Source organism: Gadus morhua, chromosome 10, assembly GCF_902167405.1.
Source record: "Gadus morhua chromosome 10, gadMor3.0, whole genome shotgun sequence".
Taxonomy (NCBI): domain Eukaryota; kingdom Metazoa; phylum Chordata; class Actinopteri; order Gadiformes; family Gadidae; genus Gadus; species Gadus morhua.
In genome coordinates, this window is record NC_044057.1 from 23,654,845 (window position 1) to 23,664,623 (window position 9,779).

Genomic DNA, 9,779 nt, shown 5'->3' on the forward strand with positions numbered 1-9,779 from the left:
TGCAAACAGTTTGAGAAATGATTCACTTAAATGTTGTCGAAACATTGCCTTGTTTCACAGAATGTTATATAAGCTACAAACTTTGAGCGAGGTCAATTCCAACTAACCACGAAGGGATTCGAACCCTCAATCTTCTGATCCGAAGTCAGACGCCTTATCCATTAGGCCACGTGGCTTCTGTTTAACAGTCGATTGGTCTTTATATTTTTTACGGAAGTGTATAATTCATCCTCAAATTAATACATTAATGAACTCAACAAAGAATTGATGGCCAGTACGGGGGTTGAACCCATGACCTTGGCGTTATTAGCACCACGCTCTAACCAACTGAGCTATCCGGCCTTTAATTTGAGTGTTAATTTCATGTATTTTTTTTGTATTTTCAATTACAAATAGTTTGAGAAGGGATTCACTCAAATGTTATCTAAGCATTCCCTTGTTTCACAGAATGTTATTCGTGCTATTAACTTTGAGCGAAGTCAATTCCAACTAACCACGACGGGATTTGAACACTCATCTTCTGATCCGAAGTCAGACGCCTTATCCATTCGGCCACGTGGCTATTGTATAACAGTCGATTGGTCTTTCTATTTTTTACGGAAGTGTATAATTCATCCTCAAATTAATACATAAATGAACTCAACAAAGAATTGATGGCCAGTACGGGGGTTGAACACGGGACCTTGTCGTTTTTAGCACCACGCTCTAACCAACTGAGCTAACCCGCCTTTAATTTAAGTGTTCAATTCATGTATTTTTTTTGTATTTTCAAATACAAATAGTTTGAGAAGGGATTCACTCAAATGTTATCGAAGCATTCCCTTGTTTCACAAAATGTTATTCGTGCTATTAACTTTGAGCGAGGTCAATTCCAACTAACCACGAAGGGATTCGAACCCTCAATCTTCTGATCCGAAGTCAGACGCCTTATCCATTAGGCCACTTGACTTCTGTTTAACAGTCGATTGGTCTTTATATTTTTTACGGAAGTGTATAATTCATCCTCAAATTAATACATTAATGACCTCAACAAAGAATTAATGGCCAGTACGGGGGTTGAACCCGTGACCTTGGCGTTATTAGCACCACGCTCTAACCAACTGAGCTAACCGGCCTTTAATTTAAGTGTTAATTTCATGTATTTTTTTTGTATTTTCAATTACAAATAGTTTGAGAAGGGATTCACTCCAATGTTATCTAAGCATTCCCTTGTTTCACAGAATGTTATTCGTGCTAATAACTTTGAGCGAGGTCAATTCCAACTAACCACGAAGGGATTTGAACCCTCATCTTCTGATCCGAAGTCAGACACACATCCAATTCCAACTAACCACGAAGGGATTCGAACCCTCAATCTTCAGATACGAAGTCAGACACACATCCAATTCCAACTAACCACGAAGGGATTCAAACCCTCAATCTTCTAATCCGAAGTCAGACGCCTTATCCAATAGGCCACGTGGCTTCTGTTTAATAGTCGATTGGTCTATATATTTTTTACGGAAGTGTATAATTCATCCTCAAATTAATACATTAATAAACTCAACAAAGAATTGATGGCCAGTACGGGGGTTGAACCCGTGACCTTGGCGTTATTAGCACCACGCTCTAACCAACTGAGCTAACCAGGCTTTAATTTAAGTGTTAATTTCATGTATTATTTTTGTATTTTCAATTACAAATAGTTTGAGAAGGGATTCACTCAAATGTTATCTAAGCATATCTAAGAATATTATTCGTGCTATTAACTTTGAGCGAGGTCAATTCCAACTAACCACGAAGGGATTCGAACACTCAATCTTCTGATCCGAAGTCAGACGCCTTATCCATTAGGCCACGTGGCTTCTGTTTAACAGTCAATTGGTCTTTATATTTTTTACAGAAGTGTATAATTCATCCTAAAATTAATACATTAATGAACTCAACAAAGAATTGATAGCCAGTACGGGGATGGAACCCGTGACCTTGGCGTTATTAGCAACACGCTCTAACCAACTGAGCTAACCGGCCTTTTTACAAAAATATTAATTTCGTGATATTTTTTTTTAATTGCAAACAGTTTGAGAAATGATTCACTTAAATGTTGTCGAAACATTGCCTTGTTTCACAGAATGTTATATAAGCTACAAACTTTGAGCGAGGTCAATTCCAACTAACCACGAAGGGATTTGAACCCTCAATCTTCAGATCCGAAGTCAGACACCCATCCAATACCAACTAACCACGAAGGGATTCGAACCCTCAATCTTCTGATCCGAAGTCAGACGCCTTATCCATTAGGCCACGTGGCTTCTGTTTAATAGTCGATTGGTCTATATATTTTTTACGGAAGTGTATAATCCATCCTCAAATTAATACATTAATGAACTCAACAAAGAATTGATGTTAAGTATGGGGGTTGAACACGGGACCTTGGCGTTATTAGCACCACGCTCTAACCAACTGAGCAAACCGGCCTTTAATTTAAGTGTTAATTTCATGTTTTTTTTTTTGTATTTTCAATTACAAATATTTTGAGAAGGGATTCACTCAAATGTTATCTAAGCATTCCCTTGTTTCACAGAATGTTATTCGTGCTATTAACTTTGAGCGAGGTCAATTCCAACTAACCACGAAGGGATTTGAACCCTCATCTTCTAATCCGAAGTCAGACACACATCCAATTCCAACTAACCACGAAGGGATTCGAACCCTCAATCTTCTAATCCGAAGTCAGACGCCTTATCCATTAGGCCACGTGGCTTCTGTTTAACAGTCGATTGGTCTTTATATTTTTTACGGAAGTGTATAATTCATCCTCAAATTAATACATTAATGAACTCAACAAAGAATTGATGGCCAGTACGGGGGTTGAACCCGTGACCTTGGCGTTATTAGCACCACGCTCTAACCAACTGAGCTAACCGGCCTTTTTACAAAAATATTAATTTCGTGATATTTTTTTTCAATTGCAAACAGTTTGAGAAATGATTCACTTAAATGTTGTCGAAACATTGCCTTGTTTCACAGATTGTTATATAAGCTACAAACTTTGAGCGAGGTCAATTCCAACTAACCACGAAGGGATTCGGACCCTCAATCTTATGATCCGAAGTCAGACGCCTTATCCATTAGGCCACGTGGCTTCTTTTTAATTGTCGATTGGTCTATATATTTTTTTACGGAAGTGTATAATTCATCCTCAAATTAATACATTAATGAACTCAACAAAGAATTGATGGCCAGTACGGGGGTTGAACCCGTGACCTTGGCGTTATTAGCACCACGCTCTAACCAACTGAGCTAACCGGCCTTTAATTTAAGTGTTCATTTCATGTATTTTTTTTGTATTTTCAATTACAAATAGTTTGAGAAGGGATTCACTTAAATGTTATCGTAGCATTCCCTTGTTTCACAGAATTTTATTCGTGCTATTAACTTTGAGCGAGGTCAATTCCAACTAACCACGAAGGGATTCGAACCCTCAATCTTCTATTCCGAAGTCAGACGCCTTATCCATTAGGCCACGTGGCTTCTGTTTAACAGTCGATTGGTCTTTATATTTTTTACGGAAGTGTATAATTCATCCTCAAATTAATACATTAATGAACTCAACAAAGAATTGATGGCCTGTACGGGGGTTGAACACTGGACCTTGGCGTTATTAGCACTACGCTCTAACCAACTGAGCTAACCGGCCTTTTCACAAAAATATTAATTTCTTGATATTTTTTTTCAATTGCAAACAGTTTGAGAAATGATTCACTTAAATGTGGTCGAAATATTGCCTTGTTTCACAGAATGTTATATAAGCTACAAACTTTGAGCGAGGTCAATTCCAACTAACCACGAAGGGATTCGAACCCTCATCTTCTGATCCGAAGTCAGACACACATCCAATTCCAACTAACCACGAAGGGATTCGAACCCTCAATCTTCTGATCCGAAGTCAGACGCCTTATCCATTAGGCCACGTGGCTTATGTTTAATAGTCGATTGGTCTATATATTTTTTGCGGAAGTGTATAATTCATCCTCAAATTAATACATTAATGAACTCAACAAAGAATTGATGGCCAGTACGGGGGTTGAACACGGGACCTTTGCGTTATTAGCACCACGCTCTAACCAACTGAGCTAACCGGCCTTTAATTTAAGAGTTCATTTCATGTATTTTTTTTGTATTTTCAATTACAAATAGTTTGAGAAGGGATTCACTCAAATGTTATCTAAGCATTCCCTTGTTTCACAGAATGTTATTCGTGCTATTAACTTTGAGCGAGGTCAATTCCAACTAACCACGAAGGGATTTGAACACTCATCTTCTAATCCGAAGTCAGACGCCTTATCCATTAGGCCACGTGGCTTCTGTTTAACAGTCGATTGGTCTTTATATTTTTTACGGAAGTGTATAATTCATCCTCAAATTAATACATAAATGAACTCAACAAAGAATTGATGGCCAGTACGGGGGTTGAACACGGGACCTTGGCGTTTTTATCTCCACGCTCTAACCAACTGAGCTAACCGGCCTTTAATGTAAGTGTTCATTTCATGTATTTTTTTTGTATTTTCAATTACAAATATTTTGAGAAGGGATTCACTCAAATGTTATCGAAGCATTCCCTTGTTTCACAGAATGTTATTCGCGCCATTAACTTTGAGCGAGGTCAATTCCAATTAACCACGAAGGGATTCGAACCCTCAATCTTCTGATCCGAAGTCAGACGCCTTATCCATTAGGCCACGTGGCTGCTGTTTAACAGTCGATTGGTCTTTATATTTTTTACGGAAGTGTATAATTCATCCTCAAATTAATACATTAATGAACTCAACAAAGAATTGATGGCCAGTACGGGGGTTGAACCCGTGACCTTGGCGTTATTAGCACCACACTCTAACCAACTGAGCTAACCGGCCTTTCCAAAAAAATATTAATTTCTTGATATTTTTTTTCAATTGCAAACAGTTTGAGAAATGATTAACTTAAATGTTGTCGAAACATTGCCTTGTTTCACAGAATGTTATATAAGCTACAAACTTTGAGCGAGGTAAATTCCAACTAACCACGAAGGGATTCGAACCCTCAATCTTCTGATCCGAAGTCAGACGCCTTATCCATTAGGCCACGTGCCTTCTGTTTAATAGTCGATTGGTCTATATATTTTTTTACGGAAGTGTATAATTCATCCTCAAATTAATACATTAATGAACTCAACAAAGAAGTGATGGCCAGTACGGGGGTTGAACACGTGACCTTGGCATTATTAGCACCACGCTCTAACCAACTGAGCTAACCGGCCTTTAATTTAATTGTTAATTTCATGTATTATTTTTGTATTTTCAATTAATAAATAGTTTGAGAAGGGAATCACTCAATTGTTATCGAAGCATTCCCTTGTTTCACAGAATGTTATTCGTGCTATTAACTTTGAGCGAGGTCAACTCCAACTAACCACGAAGGGATTCGAACCCTCAATCTTCTGATCCGAAGTCAGACGCCTTATCCGTAGGCCACGTGCCTTCTGTTTAACAGTCGATTGGTCTTTATATTTTTTACGGAAGTGTATAATTCATCCTCAAATTAATACATAAATGAACTCAACAAAGAATCGATGGCCAGTACGGGGGTTGAACACGGGACCTTCGCGTTTTTATCACCACTCTCTAACCAACTGAGCTAACCGGCCTTTAATTTAAGTGTTCATTTCATGTATTTTTTTTTGTATTTTCAATTACAAATAGTTTGAGCAGGGATTCACTCAAATGTTATCGAAGCATTCCCTTGTTTCACAGTATGTTATTCGTGCTATTAACTTTGAGCGAGGTCAACTCCAACTAACCACGAAGGGATTCGAACCCTCAATCTTCTGATCCGAAGTCAGACGCCTTATCCGTTAGGTCACGTGCCTTCTGTTTAACAGTCGATTGGTCTTTATATTTTTTACGGAAGTGTATAATTCATCCTCAAATTAATACATTAATGAACTCAACAAAGAATTAATGGCCAGTACGGGGGTTGAACCCGTGACCTTGGCGTTATTAGCACCACGCTCTAACCAACTGAGCTAACCGGCCTTTAATTTAAGTGTTAATTTCATGTATTTTTTTTGTATTTTCAATTACAAATAGTTTGAGAAGGGATTCACTCCAATGTTATCTAAGCATTCCCTTGTTTCACAGAATGTTATTCGTGCTAATAACTTTGAGCGAGGTCAATTCCAACTAACCACGAAGGGATTTGAACCCTCATCTTCTGATCCGAAGTCAGACACACATCCAATTCCAACTAACCACGAAGGGATTCGAACCCTCAATCTTCAGATCCGAAGTCAGACACACATCCAATTCCAACTAACCACGAAGGGATTCAAACCCTCAATCTTCTAATCCGAAGTCAGACGCCTTATCCAATAGGCCACGTGGCTTCTGTTTAATAGTCGATTGGTCTATATATTTTTTACGGAAGTGTATAATTCATCCTCAAATTAATACATTAATAAACTCAACAAAGAATTGATGGCCAGTACGGGGGTTGAACCCGTGACCTTGGCGTTATTAGCACCACGCTCTAACCAACTGAGCTAACCAGGCTTTAATTTAAGTGTTAATTTCATGTATTATTTTTGTATTTTCAATTACAAATAGTTTGAGAAGGGATTCACTCAAATGTTATCTAAGCATTCCCATGTTTCACAGAATATTATTCGTGCTATTAACTTTGAGCGAGGTCAATTCCAACTAACCACGAAGGGATTCGAACCCTCAATCTTCTGATCCGAAGTCAGACGCCTTATCCATTAGGCCACGTGGCATCTATTTAACAGTCGATTGGTCTTTATATTTTTTACGGAAGTGTATAATTCATCCTAAAATTAATACATTAATGAACTCAACAAAGAATTGATGGGCAGTACGGGGGTTGAACCCGTGACCTTGGCGTTATTAGCAACACGCTCTAACCAACTGAGCTAACCGGCCTTTTTACAAAAATATTAATTTCGTGATATTTTTTTTCAATTGCAAACAGTTTGAGAAATGATTCACTTAAATGTTGTCGAAACATTGCCTTGTTTCACAGAATGTTATATAAGCTACAAACTTTGAGCGAGGTCAATTCCAACTAACCACGAAGGGATTTGAACCCTCAATCTTCTGATCCGAAGTCAGACACCCATCCAATACCAACTAACCACGAAGGGATTCGAACCCTCAATCTTCTGATCCGAAGTCAGACGCCTTATCCATTAGGCCACGTGGCTTCTGTTTAATAGTCGATTGGTCTATATATATTTTACGGAAGTGTATAATCCATCCTCAAATTAATACATTAATGAACTCAACAAAGAATTGATGTTAAGTACTGGTGTTGAACACGGGACCTTGGCGTTATTAGCACCACGCTCTAACCAACTGAGCTAACCGGCCTTTAATTTAAGTGTTAATTTCATGTATTTTTTTTGTATTTTCAATTACAAATATTTTGTGAAGGGATTCACTCAAATGTTATCTAAGCATTCCCTTGTTTCACAGAATGTTATTCGTGCTATTAACTTTGAGCGAGGTCAATTCCAACTAACCACGAATAGATTTGAACCCTCATCTTCTGATCCGAAGTCAGACACACATCCAATTCCAACTAACCACGAAGGGATTCGAACCCTCAATCTTCTAATCCGAAGTCAGACGCCTTATCCATTAGGCCACGTGGCTTCTGTTTAACAGTTGATTGGTCTTTATATTTTTTACGGAAGTGTATAATTCATCCTCAAATTAATACATTAATGAACTCAACAAAGAATTGATGGCCAGTACGGGGGTTGAACCCGTGACCTTGGCGTTATTAGCACCACGCTCTAACCAACTGAGCTAACCGGCCTTTTTACAAAAATATTAATTTCGTGATATTTTTTTTCAATTGCAAACAGTTTGAGAAATGATTCACTTAAATGTTGTCGAAACATTGCCTTGTTTCACAGATTGTTATATAAGCTACAAACTTTGAGCGAGGTCAATTCCAACTAACCACGAAGGGATTCAGACCCTCAATCTTATGATCCGAAGTCAGACGCCTTATCCATTAGGCCACGTGGCTTCTGTTTAACAGTCGATTGGTCTTTATATTTTTTACGGAAGTGTATAATTCATCCTCAAATTAATACATTAATGAACTCAACAAAGAATTGATGGCCTGTACGGGGGTTGAACACTGGACCTTGGCGTTATTAGCACTACGCTCTAACCAACTGAGCTATCCGGCCTTTTCACAAAAATATTAATTTCTTGATATTTTTTTTCAATTGCAAACAGTTTGAGAAATGATTCACTTAAATGTGGTCGAAATATTGCCTTGTTTCACAGAATGTTATATAAGCTACAAACTTTGAGCGAGGTCAATTACAACTAACCACGAAGGGATTCGAACCCTCATCTTCTGATCCGAAGTCAGACACACATCCAATTCCAACTAACCACGAAGGGATTTGAACACTCATCTTCTAATCCGAAGTCAGACGCCTTATCCATTAGGCCACGTGGCTTCTGTTTAACAGTCGATTGGTCTTTATATTTTTTACGGAAGTGTATAATTCATCCTCAAATTAATACATAAATGAACTCAACAAAGAATTGATGGCCAGTACGGGGGTTGAACACGGGACCTTGGCGTTTTTAGCACCACGCTCTTACCAACTGGCCAGTACGGGGGTTGAACACGGGACCTTGGCGTTTTTAGCACCACGCTCTAACCAACTGAGCTAACCGGCCTTTAATTTAAGTGTTCATTTCATGTATTTTTTTTGTATTTTCAATTACAAATATTTTGAGAAGGGATTCACTCAAATGTTATCTAAGCATTCCCTTGTTTCACAGAAGGTTATTCGTGCTATTAACTTTGAGCGAGGTCAATTCCAACTAACCACGAAGGGATTTGAACCCTCATCTTCTGATCCGGAGTCAGACACACATCCAATTCCAACTAACCACGAAGGGATTCGAACCCTCAATCTTCTGATCCGAAGTCAGACGCCTTATCCATTAGGCCACGTAGCTTCTGTTTAATAGTCGATTGGTCTATATATTTTTTACGGAAGTGTATAATTCATCCTCAAATTAATACATAAATGAACTCAACAACGAATTGATGGCCAGTACGGGGGTTGAACCCGTGACCTTGGCGTTATTAGCACCACGCTCTAACCAACTGAGCTAACCGGCCTTTCCACAAAAATATTAATTTCTTGATATTTTTTTTCAATTGCAAACAGTTTGAGAAATGATTAACTTAAATGTTGTCGAAACATTGCCTTGTTTCACAGAATGTTATATAAGCTACAAACTTTGAGCGAGGTAAATTCCAACTAACCACGAAGGGATTCGAACCCTCAATCTTCTGATCCGAAGTCAGACGCCTTATCCATTAGGCCACGTGCCTTCTGTTTAATAGTCGATTGGTCTATATATTTTTTTACGGAAGTGTATAATTCATCCTCAAATTAATACATTAATGAACTCAACAAAGAAGTGATGGCCAGTACAGGGGTTGAACACGTGACCTTGGCATTATTAGCACCACGCTCTAACCAACTGAGCTAACCTGCCTTTAATTTAATTGTTAATTTCATGTATTATTTTTGTATTTTCAATTAATAAATAGTTTGAGAAGGGAATCACTCAAATGTTATCGAAGCATTCCCTTGTTTCACAGAATGTTATTCGTGCTATTAACTTTGAGCGAGGTCAATTCCAACTAACCACGAAGGGATTCGAACCCACAATCTTCTGATCCGAAGTCAGACACAC

General features: G+C 38.3%; 31 non-coding genes across 31 annotated transcripts; all 31 read right to left on the reverse strand.

Annotated features, from left to right (window-relative positions):
* Positions 1-103: 103 nt before the first annotated feature.
* On the reverse strand, positions 104-176 carry trnar-ucg (transfer RNA arginine (anticodon UCG)). The gene has a single exon. It is a non-coding gene; the product is annotated as a tRNA-Arg (tRNA).
* Positions 177-268: 92 nt separating this feature from the next.
* On the reverse strand, positions 269-342 carry trnai-aau (transfer RNA isoleucine (anticodon AAU)). The gene has a single exon. It is a non-coding gene; the product is annotated as a tRNA-Ile (tRNA).
* Positions 343-490: 148 nt separating this feature from the next.
* trnar-ucg (transfer RNA arginine (anticodon UCG)) lies at positions 491-562 on the reverse strand. The gene has a single exon. It is a non-coding gene; the product is annotated as a tRNA-Arg (tRNA).
* Positions 563-654: 92 nt separating this feature from the next.
* Positions 655-728, reverse strand: trnaf-aaa (transfer RNA phenylalanine (anticodon AAA)). The gene has a single exon. It is a non-coding gene; the product is annotated as a tRNA-Phe (tRNA).
* A 148-nt stretch (positions 729-876) lies between these two features.
* Positions 877-949, reverse strand: trnar-ucg (transfer RNA arginine (anticodon UCG)). Its single transcript has one exon. It is a non-coding gene; the product is annotated as a tRNA-Arg (tRNA).
* Positions 950-1,041: 92 nt separating this feature from the next.
* trnai-aau (transfer RNA isoleucine (anticodon AAU)) lies at positions 1,042-1,115 on the reverse strand. The gene has a single exon. It is a non-coding gene; the product is annotated as a tRNA-Ile (tRNA).
* A 442-nt stretch (positions 1,116-1,557) lies between these two features.
* Positions 1,558-1,631, reverse strand: trnai-aau (transfer RNA isoleucine (anticodon AAU)). The gene has a single exon. It is a non-coding gene; the product is annotated as a tRNA-Ile (tRNA).
* A 140-nt stretch (positions 1,632-1,771) lies between these two features.
* Positions 1,772-1,844, reverse strand: trnar-ucg (transfer RNA arginine (anticodon UCG)). The gene has a single exon. It is a non-coding gene; the product is annotated as a tRNA-Arg (tRNA).
* A 374-nt stretch (positions 1,845-2,218) lies between these two features.
* Positions 2,219-2,291, reverse strand: trnar-ucg (transfer RNA arginine (anticodon UCG)). The gene has a single exon. It is a non-coding gene; the product is annotated as a tRNA-Arg (tRNA).
* Positions 2,292-2,670: 379 nt separating this feature from the next.
* On the reverse strand, positions 2,671-2,743 carry trnar-ucg (transfer RNA arginine (anticodon UCG)). The gene has a single exon. It is a non-coding gene; the product is annotated as a tRNA-Arg (tRNA).
* A 92-nt stretch (positions 2,744-2,835) lies between these two features.
* trnai-aau (transfer RNA isoleucine (anticodon AAU)) lies at positions 2,836-2,909 on the reverse strand. The gene has a single exon. It is a non-coding gene; the product is annotated as a tRNA-Ile (tRNA).
* Positions 2,910-3,052: 143 nt separating this feature from the next.
* trnar-ucg (transfer RNA arginine (anticodon UCG)) lies at positions 3,053-3,125 on the reverse strand. The gene has a single exon. It is a non-coding gene; the product is annotated as a tRNA-Arg (tRNA).
* A 93-nt stretch (positions 3,126-3,218) lies between these two features.
* trnai-aau (transfer RNA isoleucine (anticodon AAU)) lies at positions 3,219-3,292 on the reverse strand. The gene has a single exon. It is a non-coding gene; the product is annotated as a tRNA-Ile (tRNA).
* Positions 3,293-3,440: 148 nt separating this feature from the next.
* trnar-ucg (transfer RNA arginine (anticodon UCG)) lies at positions 3,441-3,513 on the reverse strand. The gene has a single exon. It is a non-coding gene; the product is annotated as a tRNA-Arg (tRNA).
* Positions 3,514-3,886: 373 nt separating this feature from the next.
* Positions 3,887-3,959, reverse strand: trnar-ucg (transfer RNA arginine (anticodon UCG)). Its single transcript has one exon. It is a non-coding gene; the product is annotated as a tRNA-Arg (tRNA).
* A 478-nt stretch (positions 3,960-4,437) lies between these two features.
* Positions 4,438-4,511, reverse strand: trnaf-aaa (transfer RNA phenylalanine (anticodon AAA)). The gene has a single exon. It is a non-coding gene; the product is annotated as a tRNA-Phe (tRNA).
* Positions 4,512-4,659: 148 nt separating this feature from the next.
* Positions 4,660-4,732, reverse strand: trnar-ucg (transfer RNA arginine (anticodon UCG)). The gene has a single exon. It is a non-coding gene; the product is annotated as a tRNA-Arg (tRNA).
* Positions 4,733-4,824: 92 nt separating this feature from the next.
* Positions 4,825-4,898, reverse strand: trnai-aau (transfer RNA isoleucine (anticodon AAU)). The gene has a single exon. It is a non-coding gene; the product is annotated as a tRNA-Ile (tRNA).
* A 143-nt stretch (positions 4,899-5,041) lies between these two features.
* On the reverse strand, positions 5,042-5,114 carry trnar-ucg (transfer RNA arginine (anticodon UCG)). Its single transcript has one exon. It is a non-coding gene; the product is annotated as a tRNA-Arg (tRNA).
* Positions 5,115-5,207: 93 nt separating this feature from the next.
* Positions 5,208-5,281, reverse strand: trnai-aau (transfer RNA isoleucine (anticodon AAU)). The gene has a single exon. It is a non-coding gene; the product is annotated as a tRNA-Ile (tRNA).
* A 701-nt stretch (positions 5,282-5,982) lies between these two features.
* On the reverse strand, positions 5,983-6,056 carry trnai-aau (transfer RNA isoleucine (anticodon AAU)). The gene has a single exon. It is a non-coding gene; the product is annotated as a tRNA-Ile (tRNA).
* Positions 6,057-6,498: 442 nt separating this feature from the next.
* On the reverse strand, positions 6,499-6,572 carry trnai-aau (transfer RNA isoleucine (anticodon AAU)). Its single transcript has one exon. It is a non-coding gene; the product is annotated as a tRNA-Ile (tRNA).
* A 148-nt stretch (positions 6,573-6,720) lies between these two features.
* On the reverse strand, positions 6,721-6,793 carry trnar-ucg (transfer RNA arginine (anticodon UCG)). The gene has a single exon. It is a non-coding gene; the product is annotated as a tRNA-Arg (tRNA).
* A 374-nt stretch (positions 6,794-7,167) lies between these two features.
* Positions 7,168-7,240, reverse strand: trnar-ucg (transfer RNA arginine (anticodon UCG)). Its single transcript has one exon. It is a non-coding gene; the product is annotated as a tRNA-Arg (tRNA).
* Positions 7,241-7,618: 378 nt separating this feature from the next.
* On the reverse strand, positions 7,619-7,691 carry trnar-ucg (transfer RNA arginine (anticodon UCG)). Its single transcript has one exon. It is a non-coding gene; the product is annotated as a tRNA-Arg (tRNA).
* A 92-nt stretch (positions 7,692-7,783) lies between these two features.
* trnai-aau (transfer RNA isoleucine (anticodon AAU)) lies at positions 7,784-7,857 on the reverse strand. The gene has a single exon. It is a non-coding gene; the product is annotated as a tRNA-Ile (tRNA).
* A 525-nt stretch (positions 7,858-8,382) lies between these two features.
* On the reverse strand, positions 8,383-8,518 carry trnar-ucg (transfer RNA arginine (anticodon UCG)). Its single transcript has 2 exons — positions 8,482-8,518; positions 8,383-8,417 (listed from the first exon to the last, which is right to left on the reverse strand). It is a non-coding gene; the product is annotated as a tRNA-Arg (tRNA).
* A 152-nt stretch (positions 8,519-8,670) lies between these two features.
* On the reverse strand, positions 8,671-8,744 carry trnaf-aaa (transfer RNA phenylalanine (anticodon AAA)). The gene has a single exon. It is a non-coding gene; the product is annotated as a tRNA-Phe (tRNA).
* Positions 8,745-8,956: 212 nt separating this feature from the next.
* Positions 8,957-9,029, reverse strand: trnar-ucg (transfer RNA arginine (anticodon UCG)). Its single transcript has one exon. It is a non-coding gene; the product is annotated as a tRNA-Arg (tRNA).
* Positions 9,030-9,121: 92 nt separating this feature from the next.
* On the reverse strand, positions 9,122-9,195 carry trnai-aau (transfer RNA isoleucine (anticodon AAU)). Its single transcript has one exon. It is a non-coding gene; the product is annotated as a tRNA-Ile (tRNA).
* A 143-nt stretch (positions 9,196-9,338) lies between these two features.
* trnar-ucg (transfer RNA arginine (anticodon UCG)) lies at positions 9,339-9,411 on the reverse strand. Its single transcript has one exon. It is a non-coding gene; the product is annotated as a tRNA-Arg (tRNA).
* Positions 9,412-9,779: the final 368 nt, after the last annotated feature.